Raw genomic sequence first — 11,767 nt, 5'->3', positions numbered from 1 at the left:
GTAGCCTGCAAAAAGAGGTCTATCTTATCTAAGTTTAGGGTAGCCTTTTCAGTCCTTGACAATTGATCATAGAGCCTTTCAAATTCCCTTAGAAGTTCGTTAGCTGAAAGTTCCTCTTTTGGCCTAACTACCCACTCTAGGAATGTTCTCTTTGTCACCCTTTCAGGGTCCTCCATGAAATACTCTTCCTTCAAGGCTAATTTGAATGCTTCCAAAGTTCCCCCATTATCATTTCTAATTTTCCTTAAATTCTCTCTGATCTCAACCACAACTAGCTCAAAACGTTGTACCATCTTTGCTTCGGGTGCTAAATGCAGCTCCATCTCCTTTACATACCCACAAAGATACTTTGTTACATCCTGAACATTATATTGGTCTGCTCCCTCCTTACAGTAGCTTGTTGTTGCTACATAAACACACCAAAGGCTTGAAACATTTGCGTTGTGATGGGATCAAACCGCACCCCATATTGCTGTTGTTGTTCCACAGCTTTAAAGCATTGATTTGAGACCTTCAAAGAAGATTTAGAACCCTCACCCTAGCCTACATCATGTCGGGTTCACCAAAAATGCATCAAGAAGTGCATAGTGCAGCTAGGAAAGTAGTGGGCCTCTAATTGTGAGAGTTCACAACAAAATCAAGCGAGTCGTAGAAGATTCGAACAAAAAAACACACTTTAAATGATAAAAACTCCAGCCATGAAAGTTTAACTTTGAAAAAAATCAATTTTAACTCAAACTCTTATGTGTGTGAAGATTAGGTATAGCCTCGCTCCCAATTGCACAGATGCAGTGCTCTTTCACCCTAATAAAAACCCTAAACAAATGCTTCAATTATTCATCGTGACCATTTCATGGTAGATTTAACACTTCATTAGAGAAGACTTAGTCATTATTTTAAGAGGGGAAACCCTTATTGATAGCCTCACGACTTCAAACATGAGTGGAAGTAGCACTGGACTACAACCGGACCCTACGATTGTACCTCCCTTATATATGTCCAAAAGAGCTCACTATTGGCTCTAAAGACTCAGTTACAGCTTGTAAAACAATCTCCATGGTTGATGTGGGTTTTTGAGCCTTTTTTGCTATTTTGGGAATATTTTTGGCCATTTTTAGCCCTTTTTCGTCCAAAAACACCCCTTTTTGCTCGCAAAATTCCCAAACAAGTTGGGAAAAATCTCTAAATTTATGGAAAAATACCATTAGGTGAAAATTTTCATATTGAGTCTCATTTTTCTACTTGGAAAGCTCTTTGGATATGTCTTTTATGCTTGTGTCTGAAACCTACTATTTTTGGCCAAGATCTCCCGCATTGAACTTTGTAGGCTAAATGAGCGTGCAACTTTGAAACAATTGAGATTTGTACATTTCTAAAGAAAATTAGGCATGTTTCAATGTGATAAAACATGCAATAGTTCCATGTCATGGGCCTCGCCTATCCAGTAAGGTATGTACACGAGTGCAATTGTGGAATCCGTTCTTGCATATATCACACTATATACATTGTAGCATTAAGAGTGACTCGATATATATGTTCAGTTTCACATTATTCACGTGCCATGATACGACATTGTCCTTTCTATCCCTCTATTTTTGTCTCTATTCCTCTACTCTCTCTCTCTCTCTCTCTCTCTCTCTCTCTCTCTCTCTCTCTCACACACACACACACACACACACACACACACACACACACACACACACACACACACACAGTCTCTCTCCCTCTACCTCTACCTCTACCTCTACCTAGTGCACTCTGACTCCCTCGTTCTCACTTTTGTTGCCAAAACAAATCCCAATTATTAGAAGAGTCCAATCCAAAGGAGTCAATTTCTGGGAAGAAATTCCAATCAATATGACTCAAGAAGTGGTTCTTTGCAAGCAACGACATCTGCAATTGCTAAGTCTATGGTGACGATTTCACGCATAGCTCCATCGATGGGTGCAACCACTTTGACAACCATAGAGTCACAAAATGCCCATAATGAACCATTGAGGGATCTCTTTGGATCCGTGGTTGATAGTCACATTTCATCGGGGTGGATTGATGCACATATTGTGACATACAATCATCTCTTGCCAAGAATTCCTCTTTGTTGTCTTTTGGTCAATCTAGCCATTAGAATGAACAATAATTTTATGGAAGAACTTATAACTTCTATATTTGAAAGAGTCTATCAACATCTGGTGGCACATTCTATCGTGTTGGAAGGTTTCCTTGGGCAAGATATTGTACCTTTCAATACGTGTGGTATTTATGGAAGAGAGTTGGTGATGTCCTTCACCTTCAATGATCAAATCAAATCCATTCTAGAGCTCAAGCACATGGAGGACAAAATGTTCATTGTGTGGGATGGGAATCATTGGTTCGCACATGAAAAGATTGGCATTGCATGAGCATCTAGATGAATTCTCAACCTCAAAGATTGAGTGCACGCTTGTGAATTTTGATCCTCAAGAGATGATAGAGTTTCTATTAGTATTCGGCATGGTCAACAAGTAAGTTTCTTTAAATTATCTTTGTTGCACTTAAATTTCAAATGGTTACTAAATTATTACTAAGAAAAATAGGGTCATACAAGTCCATGGGCCTCACGCCATTGCCCACAACATCTTCATGATGCAAAAGTTTCCACTTGTAGACCCACAATCCTTGTTGGGGACAAGTTCAATGAGGAGGATAGGGAAAAATATGAGAGGAGGCTTCGTGGCATAGCCATGAACCATTCAAGATGTCTTAGACTATTAATGTCTTTGCTCACTACTATGGACAATAAGTGTAATTTATAATACACATGCATTGGATGACTTGACTATATTCTATTTAGAAGTAAATATGTCTTTATGATGCGTATTGTAGGATAAGTTTTATGTAATGTATCACCAAAAATTGCACATCTTACTAGCTAAGGAAACTAAAGAGTATCTTTAAATATAAGCAGAGTAGAAAGCAAGCTGTGACATGGCTTTAAGTACAATTGAAAACTTTTTTGTTTGGAAGGATTTGGAAATACGTATCATTGCCAATCCAAAGAATGGTGAAGACTTCTTCTAAAAGTGTATTTTATTTGTGGGTTGGGGAGAAAAGGGGTGCAAAATGACCCCCTTTAGATTTCTCAAGGTTGCACGTGCATGCATCAGTCCTCTGGAGTGATTATTGTTTAATTTTGAATGTACTGGTTTTTTGGATGGTTATTTAGTATTATATCCAATGAACCATTGTAGGAAATTTCAATTGGTGGACTTATTGGCCAAGGGCAAGGTTTCCATGACAAGGTGGATACGGTATAATTAGATAACTAGATCATATATATGAGTGCAATTTTGCTAATGCTTGCAGTGCACGGGTGTATTGAGTTTGGAAGAAAAGATGGAGGCCGAGAACTTAATGATCAAGATCCACACACTTGTTGCACGCGATTATGGCCTATGTCTTAGAGAGGCATTATAAGTTTTTTGAGAAGAGCACTTTGGCAAAGCATTTATGTGGTGGAAGCCAACCATACAAGCCACAATGACGGAGAGGAGTAGTGGTATTTTGCATGTATAGTGCAATGCCTACTACACAAGTATTTAACAATGAAGTTTTATGGGTGTATGATTCGTATTTTATATTTGGGTCAGTGGACTCAATAATGTATAGATGGTGGATGGGAACCCTCAAGAATGGTCTATACCCCAAGCATCTACCAGTGATGCATGGGTGGAGTTTGAGAGAGAGAAGATTGGGATATATTCCAATGAGTGGATAGACAAGCTCCATGGTAAGGATGCATGTAGAGACTATCCATGGTTCTTGGACTATATTAATGGCAAGTTCCCTAAACAAAGTGGACCTTTATAAATGTAAGTTATTCTCTTCTTATTTAAACAACCTGATACATGTTGGTGTTTAGTTCTCTCACTATTGTTCTGACTTGCAACATTACAGAAGAAGGTGAGGGGAAAGGGCAAGAGCACAAGTGTCACCATTGATAAACCTCCCAATGCCCTTTCCCCTCACCTTCTTGTGTAATGTTGCAAGTCAGAACAATAGTGAGAGAAAAGACCAAACACAAGAGTTGTAAGACCGTCAAGTGAAAAGAAGAAAGGATCGAAGGAGTCAGTGACCCCCCAACAGTAATTGAATGATGAGGAGCCGTATGAGATGCGAATCTCACATAAGGTTTTGTATAGCGACGTTATAGCTGTCAACTATCTCACAACTACACCGAAAAAACCCAACTCTGCCCTAGGTAAAGTCTCCAGGGTTCGATTAACCTCCAAATTTGAGGTAACGGCTTACATACCAGGTATTGGCCACAATTTGCAGGAACATTCAGTGGTCCTCGTAAGAGGCGGAAGGGTCAAAGACCTACCCAGCATTAGGTATCACATCGTTAGAGGAGCCTTAGATGTTGTAGGAGTGCCAGATCGTAAAAAAGGGTGTTCCAATACATTGCAGAGCAGTGTCGCAACTCGTATCATCGCAACGATTCCGTATCAATTGTTCTGATATGTTAAATGTGTAGCCGACCCAACATTGCCAGGGGACCGAAGCCTGCTACTGCAAAGATTGACCCGTCTATTTGTGTGAAACAACTTGGTGTCTAAGGTGTTTTACTTCAGTAGGTTAAGTTGAGTTTTACCCGGACTCCCACCTGATATAAAAAAATAAGCCTTTTCCTTCCGGAACAGGTTCGGGTTAAGACTACGAATATTTGACGGAGACTTTGCCTACATCTACCGATTGGATCGGGAAACCTACGGACATTACTGGTTAGATATAACTGAATTGTAAGATTTTTCCTTTCCATGCCTATTTCTTCTTCCTCCGTGGAAGAGAGGGAGACGGATACTCAATGTGCAATGAGTAAATATGATTTATGTGATGAATAAAAATTGGTTGGAAATCATAGTTATTACCCAATCATATGGAAAGATGTATTCGAGGAAAGTCGCACGTGCAGTTTGGAGGGAGATCCCCCACTAACCGGTGGATCCACTCTACAATATGGAGTGAAGAAGCCGAAATAGTAGCTTAATACACAGCCAGGAAAAGACATAAAAAAAAGTTGGTTGAAGTCTGACGTAGTTGTAAACTCGTGGTACATCGGAGCAGTGTAGCGACGAAATTAGAAATATCGAATCGGATCCAATTTATCGCAATCGATTGTCAAACATGCTAGTTGATCGTATCCTGAAAAACGGGAAAAAATCACTAGCTTATCAGATTTTTTATCAGGCTATGAAGCGGATTAGATAAAAGACAAATAGGAACCCACTGTCTGTTCTGCGACAAGCAGTGTGTGGGGTAACTCCCGATGTAGTCACAGAAACCAAACGTGTGGATGGATCAACTTATCGAGTTCCCATTTAAGTAGTACCTGCAAAAGGAAAAGCTTTGGCCATAGGTGGTCATTGATCGCATGTCGAAAACGCTCAGGTCAAAGTATGGCTTTAAGGTCGAGTGATGAATTGATAGATGCCGCCAGAAATTCTGGGAGTGCCATACGGAAGAAGGAAGAGACTCATAAAGTTGCGGAAGCTAACAAAGCTTTTGCCCACTTCCATTAGTTTTTCTTAGATTAGATTAGTTCCAATCCACAATCTTTTCATTGTGGATTGGAATCGGGGCGCAAGTATCGGGGAATCGAGAAACACTACGCAGAGATGGATGAGTGAGGGGTTGATGACTACTTCCTCCTTAGTTCGTCAATTATTCCAATATTTACAATACGTTGGCCGATGCAAAGCTGCGGAGTGCTTCGTCCATGAAAAGGCTTGACGCAGGATTCTTTTTTTAGAGACCAAAATTGATTCGGGGCGTGCATTACCTAGGAGAGAAATTTCATTTCTCCCTCTCCCCTTGTTTTAGGGAATCCAGGTTGTGAAATAAGTGACAAAAAATTTTGAGATACGGGGAAAAAGCCTCTGTATCCAAGAATTCTAGAGACTCAATCGATTTTGGTTGACACGGATAGGTTTTTGTGATATGCTACATAGTAACAGGCTTACTAGCCTGGGGAATCACTAATTCCTTTTCGAAAACCAAAAATTCCCATGACCACAACTTTAGAACGACGCGAAAGCGCAAGCCTATGGGGTCGCTTTTGCGACTGGATCACCAGCACTGAAAACCTTCTTTACATCGGGTGGTTCGGTGTCTTGATGATTCCCACCCTACTAACCGCAACCTCTATATTTATCATCACCTTCGTCGCAGCTTCTCCCGTAGATATTGACGGTATTCGCGAGCCCGTTTCTGGTTCTTTTCTATACGGTAACAACATTATCTCTGGCGCTATCATCCCTACTTCTGCAGCTATTGGGTTACACTTCTACCCAATCTAGGAAGCAACTTCCGTCGATGAATGGCTTAACAATGGTGGTCCCTACGAACTAATCGTTCTTCACTTCCTACTTGGTGTAGCTTGCTACATGGGTCGCGAATGGGAACTAAGCTTCCGTTTAATTATGCGCCCTTGGATTGTTGTCGCTTATTCAGCTCCAGTCGCAGCTGCTACCGCTGTCTTCCTGATCTATCCAATTGGTCAAGGAAGTTTCTCTGACGGTATGCCTCTGGGCATTTCTAGTACTTTCAACTTCATGATCGTATTCTAGGCTAAGCACAAATCCTTATGCATCCTTTCCACATGTTGGGTGTAGCTGGCGTATTGGGCGGCTCTCTATTCAGTGCTATGCATGGTTCTTTGGTAACTTCTAGTTTGATTAGAGAAACTACTGAGAATGAGTCTGCCAATGCAGGTTATAAGTTTGGTCAAGAAGAAGAAACTTACAACATTGTAGCTGCTCACGGCTACTTCGGTCGTTTGATCTTCCAATATGCTAGTCTCAACAATTCTTGTTCTCTACACTTTTTCTTAGCTACTTGGCCCGTGGTAGGTATCTGGTTCACCGCCTTAGGCATCAGTACTATGGCATTCAACTTGAATGGTTACCCATCACACGGCTCTCCAACTTAAGTTACCTTAGGGAAAAGGATCGCTCTAGGCATAGCCAAAGGTTTATTATTCAACCATAATGATTTCCATCCAAACATACTACATCGAGACCTCAAGACAGCGAATGTGCTCCTTGACGAGGCGCTAGAGGCTCACGTCGCCGACTTTGAGATGGCGCGGTTAGTGAGTGCATATGACACATATCTTATTGTGTTGTGCTGTGAGCGCAGGGGACACCTGGATATGTGCCGGTACTACCAGACTCCCAAATGCACAGACAAAGGCAATGTGCACAGCTTCAGGGTGGTTGGTGTTTTCAGAGCTAATGACAAAAAGGCAGCCAACATGGTCATCGGGAGCGACCGACAAACTATTGAATGATAGCTCTCGTAACCCCTCATATACTATATGACCTCCGGCTCACCTAACCCCGATAAGCTCAACTCAGATAATCCTGACTCGGATAAGCACGATAAGCTTAACTTAGATAAGCTAGACGGCCAGACAGTGGCTTGCCCCTGACCAACACTACCTAACAAGAAAAGAAGGCACGGTAAGGTTTAAGGTTGCGTTTTGCTCGCAGGACTTGTGGTTGCCGTGAAAGGGATAGCGGGTGGCAGGATTCAGAAGGGCGGAAAGCAAATAAAACGAATCCTTCATCTACTCAAGCTACTTCAAATTTACTTAAAGCACCTGCATCTTCATCTACTAAAGGTACTTTACCTGAAGCACTTGCATCTTCACCCACGACTTCATCCACTAAAGGTACTTCGCTCGAGGTAACAGCACCTTTCATCCACTAAAGCTAGTTCACTCGAAGTACCTATTCCAGACTCAAAGAATGTACCGTCGAAATTGCATGCAGGCTTCTTTTCTTTGGTTATATCGACAGAAACTGCAGAGAAAAGACACTTACTTGAAGAATTAGCCACAGTTCATGGGAGAGAGCACCTAATAATGGAGGAATTCCGTGGGATTTCTTGCGCACGCTAAAAGTCGAGTCGACTAAAGGCCAATTCATCCCCTGCCGCAAACCACCTAACCTATAGGTTAGATGATCTATCTCAAAAGATGGAGAAACCCAGTAGAGTAGTTCCAGTCCTGCCCTGAGCATTCCACTTTCACGATAACTGGTATGGAAGCTTCACAGAGTGGGTTCGATGATTCATCATCAAATTGTTGACAGAAATCGACGATCAACGTTAAAACGTACCCCACCCGGGTTTGGTTCATCCAGCCGCTATTTTCTTTTAATGGCGGAGGCAGAACAGGCAAAGTACGACAGGGAGTGGATTTGTAATCTTGGGGAAGGGAAGGGTTTGATTGCGTGCTTGACAAGGCTTTCGCACAACAACTTCTCTAGCGCTCTCTCCTCCATTGCAGCGCCCTTTCTTTCATGGCTTAACGTTTCAAACAACAACCTTTCAAGCAGCCTCCCGATGGGTATCGGCCAATGCAGGACACTTAAACATTTCCTTTAATCAAGGAACTGGCGAAATACCTCTTAAAGCCTTCTTATTATCTACCTTGAACCTCACAACTGCCATAGTTGGTAGTTGCTCAGACCTAACTCTGTTAGATCTCTCTAAAAATTTTATAACAGGCCCAATTCCCACATCCCTCAGCTCCTGCCAAAGCTTGCGCCATGTCAACATCTCCTTGAAGTCCTGGAAATATTCCCACCATCTTCAACCAGCTAGTAAGCCTAGAGGTGCTTTCCGTCTCCAAAAACAATCTCACAGGCGCAATACTACCCGATTTTGGGGATTCTTTACACCAGCTTAAGAAGCTGGATCTTTCGACAACAAGAAGAAACAAGATAATCCCAATTGCCGGCTCTGCATAAGCTTGTATTGAGCTTCAACAAGTTCACGGGGCCTCTTCCCGCATCCCTCCCCAACTCCAGTAGGTTAAGGGTACTTGACCTCAGTGCAAATGTCTTCACAGGAAGTATTCCTGGCAAGATCTGTGGTCCTTCGCTCCGCAGATTTCTATTAGTAGAAAATGATTTGTCTGGGGTGGTGCCCTTGGAGAGCTGCAGCAGCCTTGCTGCAATAGATGTCAGTTGCAACTTTATGACTTGCGCCTTCCCGACACCGCTACCGGCTATGCCTAACATGAGAGAGATGGTTATGTAGGGCAACTTTATTGAACAAGAAATCCCCATTGACATCCGCGGCGCAACAAGGAAATTATGGCTACTGGTGCTCAACCTCAACCTTATCAATGGCACCATCCCGCCCACCCTCTCAAACTGCAGCAGCGTAAAGTAGCTAACTATTTCAAATTCAAACAACCGTCTCACAAGTTACATTCCAGTGGAGCTGGGGCTTATGCCAAGAATCAATTTTCTGCATCTCAACAACAATTCATTGTCGGGCACAATACTGCCTACACTTGGGAACTCCAGGTATCTATCGTGGGTTGATCTCAGCGGCAACGAGCTAGATGGTGCTGGTGAGGTGGTTATGTGACACCGAAAGCTTTTTGTGGTAAGGAAAATATTTCATTATACTTTGCTTGGATTGAAGGGAGCTTTGAACTAAAATAAACTTTGGACTGAAGGGAACTCTTTGTCCTTGGACGGGAGAGAACTACCCTAGGCTAGGAATCCACCTCACCTTAAATTGAAGGGAGCTAAGCTATTTAGTATCCTTTGGACTGAAGGAAGCTGACAAGAAAGCTTTCCTTTGGTTTGGGAGCTACTTTTCTTTGGACTGAAGGAAGCTCCTGATGTCTTATCATGTTACTTCGGACTGAAGGGAGCTAAGCTATTTAGTATCCTTTGGACTGAAGGAAGCTGGCAAGAAAGCTTTCCTTTGGTTTGGGAGCTACTTTTCTTTGGACTGAAGGAAGCTCCTGACGTCTTATCATGTTACTTCGGACTGAAGGGAGCTCTTTCATTGATGTCTTATTATGTTAATTTGGACTGAAGGGAGCTCTTTCATTGATGTCGTCTTATCATGCTAATTTGGACTGAAGGGAGCTCTTTCATTGATATCTTATCATGTTAATTTGGACTGAAGGGATCTGCTCTCTTCTCTCTTGTTAGACTAAAATAAACTTACTTTCTATCCCATACCACAGAAAGCATCCTGCCCTTCTTTTGTGGTCCTTCTGTCAAGAAGTTGCTGCTTGCAGATAATGAATTGTCTAGGGCAGTGCCCTTGGATGGTTTAACCTTGTCACATTAGATATCATAATTTTGTGAACAGCAAAGCCACTGCCCATCTTGCCTTACCTGTAGGAAGGAGTGGGCCAATCTCATTTCATTGAGGGAGAAGACCTGACATCTGCTCAGCGACAAGCCAACTGTGGTTGCTGGTTCTCACCTTTTCAACGGCACGGCACAATTCTACCCACCTTGGCAAACTGCAGCTTAGAGTAGCTCGCTCTCCTCACAAGAAACCTCTTTATATCACAGGCAGCATTCCTTTAGTGGTCTCATGCTAGCGAATCAATTACTTGCATCTGGGCCCTTATTCGGCACCATCCCGCCCACCCTTTCAAACTGCAGCAACCTAGAGTGGCTAACTATTTCAAACAACCGTCTCACAAGTTACATTCCGCCAAAGATGGGGCTTATGACAAGAATCAATTTTTTGCACCTTGGCAACAATTCGTTATCAGGTACAATTCCACCCACACTTGGAAACTGTAGGTATCTGGTGTGGTTGGATCTTAGCAGCAATGAGCTAGAGGGCATCATCCCCTGCGAACTGACCGAGCAAGCAGGGAAGGTGATAAAAGGAACGCTCAGCATTGGTATTCGGGTATTTTAAGTATCTGTACGGAGATCTATGCATAGATTATGGCTTGGGTTCAGTGCTTACCATGAGAAGAGTTCACCTTTTAAGGCTAAGCAAAATTCTAAACTTCCAGAGCAGAGATACAACCTTAGCATTTCTATGCACACATTGCACCATACTACATCCCTAACCCTCCAGGATCCAGTGAAGGCAGCCTAACATTCTTTGATGTTAGCCAAAATAAGCTTACAGGCACTATTCCAGAGGACTATGGTAGCCTAATCTACACCCAGGTGCTTTCATTATTACATAACAACCTCACTGGAACCATCCCTTTCAGCCTAGGCAACCTGGTCCAATGCTCCAAAAACCACCTAGACCATAACCACCTTCAAGGAGGCCACCAAGGGCTTCTGTGAAGAGGCTAGGATAGGCAGTGAAGGCTTTAGCATAGTCTACAAGGCCACCTTAGACGATGAAACTGTGGTAGCGGTTAAGAAGCTCATCCATAAGATTGATGAGAAGGGTTAGCCAAGAGATTTCCAGGCAAAGATAAAAACAATAGGGAAAATCAAGCACCCTAACCTCGTCTCTTTGTGGGGTTATTCTCAGACAGACAATGAAAGGTTGCTCATCTATGAGTACATGGAAAATGGCAGCTTGTATAAGTAGCTTCATGGCACGACCTATGAGTACATGGAAAATGGCAGCTTGTATAATTCATGGCAACAAAAAAAAAAGATGATCCCAATGGCCAGCCTGCGGCTACAATAGGGCTTAGCTGGGAAAGCAATTAGCTTATAATAGCTTCAGGAAAGTATCCTGTTAGCCCATTGTCACTCATATTCAATACTTCAAGAGAGAAGCACTTTGCAAGAGAGGCCCATAAAAGAATTTGCCAATACCAAGATTAAGCATATGATCACACAAGTTGTAAGTAACAGGTGCAATTAGGCCGAATCGGCCAACATTGCGTTGACCAACACTCACTACACCTTTTACACTAACATAAGGAACATGAACACGATAGCTACTATACTTTTGTTTTAGTGTATTTAATAAATTGATTATA

General features: G+C 42.3%; 1 pseudogene; it reads left to right on the top strand.

The window, feature by feature from the left end:
- Positions 1-8,106: 8,106 nt before the first annotated feature.
- On the top strand, positions 8,107-11,114 carry LOC147444300 (brassinosteroid LRR receptor kinase BRL1-like; annotated as a pseudogene).
- Positions 11,115-11,767: the final 653 nt, after the last annotated feature.

This window comes from Adiantum capillus-veneris, chromosome 13, assembly GCF_014529385.1.
Source record: "Adiantum capillus-veneris isolate H3 chromosome 13, ASM1452938v2, whole genome shotgun sequence".
Classification (NCBI taxonomy): domain Eukaryota; kingdom Viridiplantae; phylum Streptophyta; class Polypodiopsida; order Polypodiales; family Pteridaceae; genus Adiantum; species Adiantum capillus-veneris.
The sequence above is the reverse complement of the archived record's forward strand: the minus strand, read 5'-3'. Positions and strand labels throughout refer to the sequence as shown.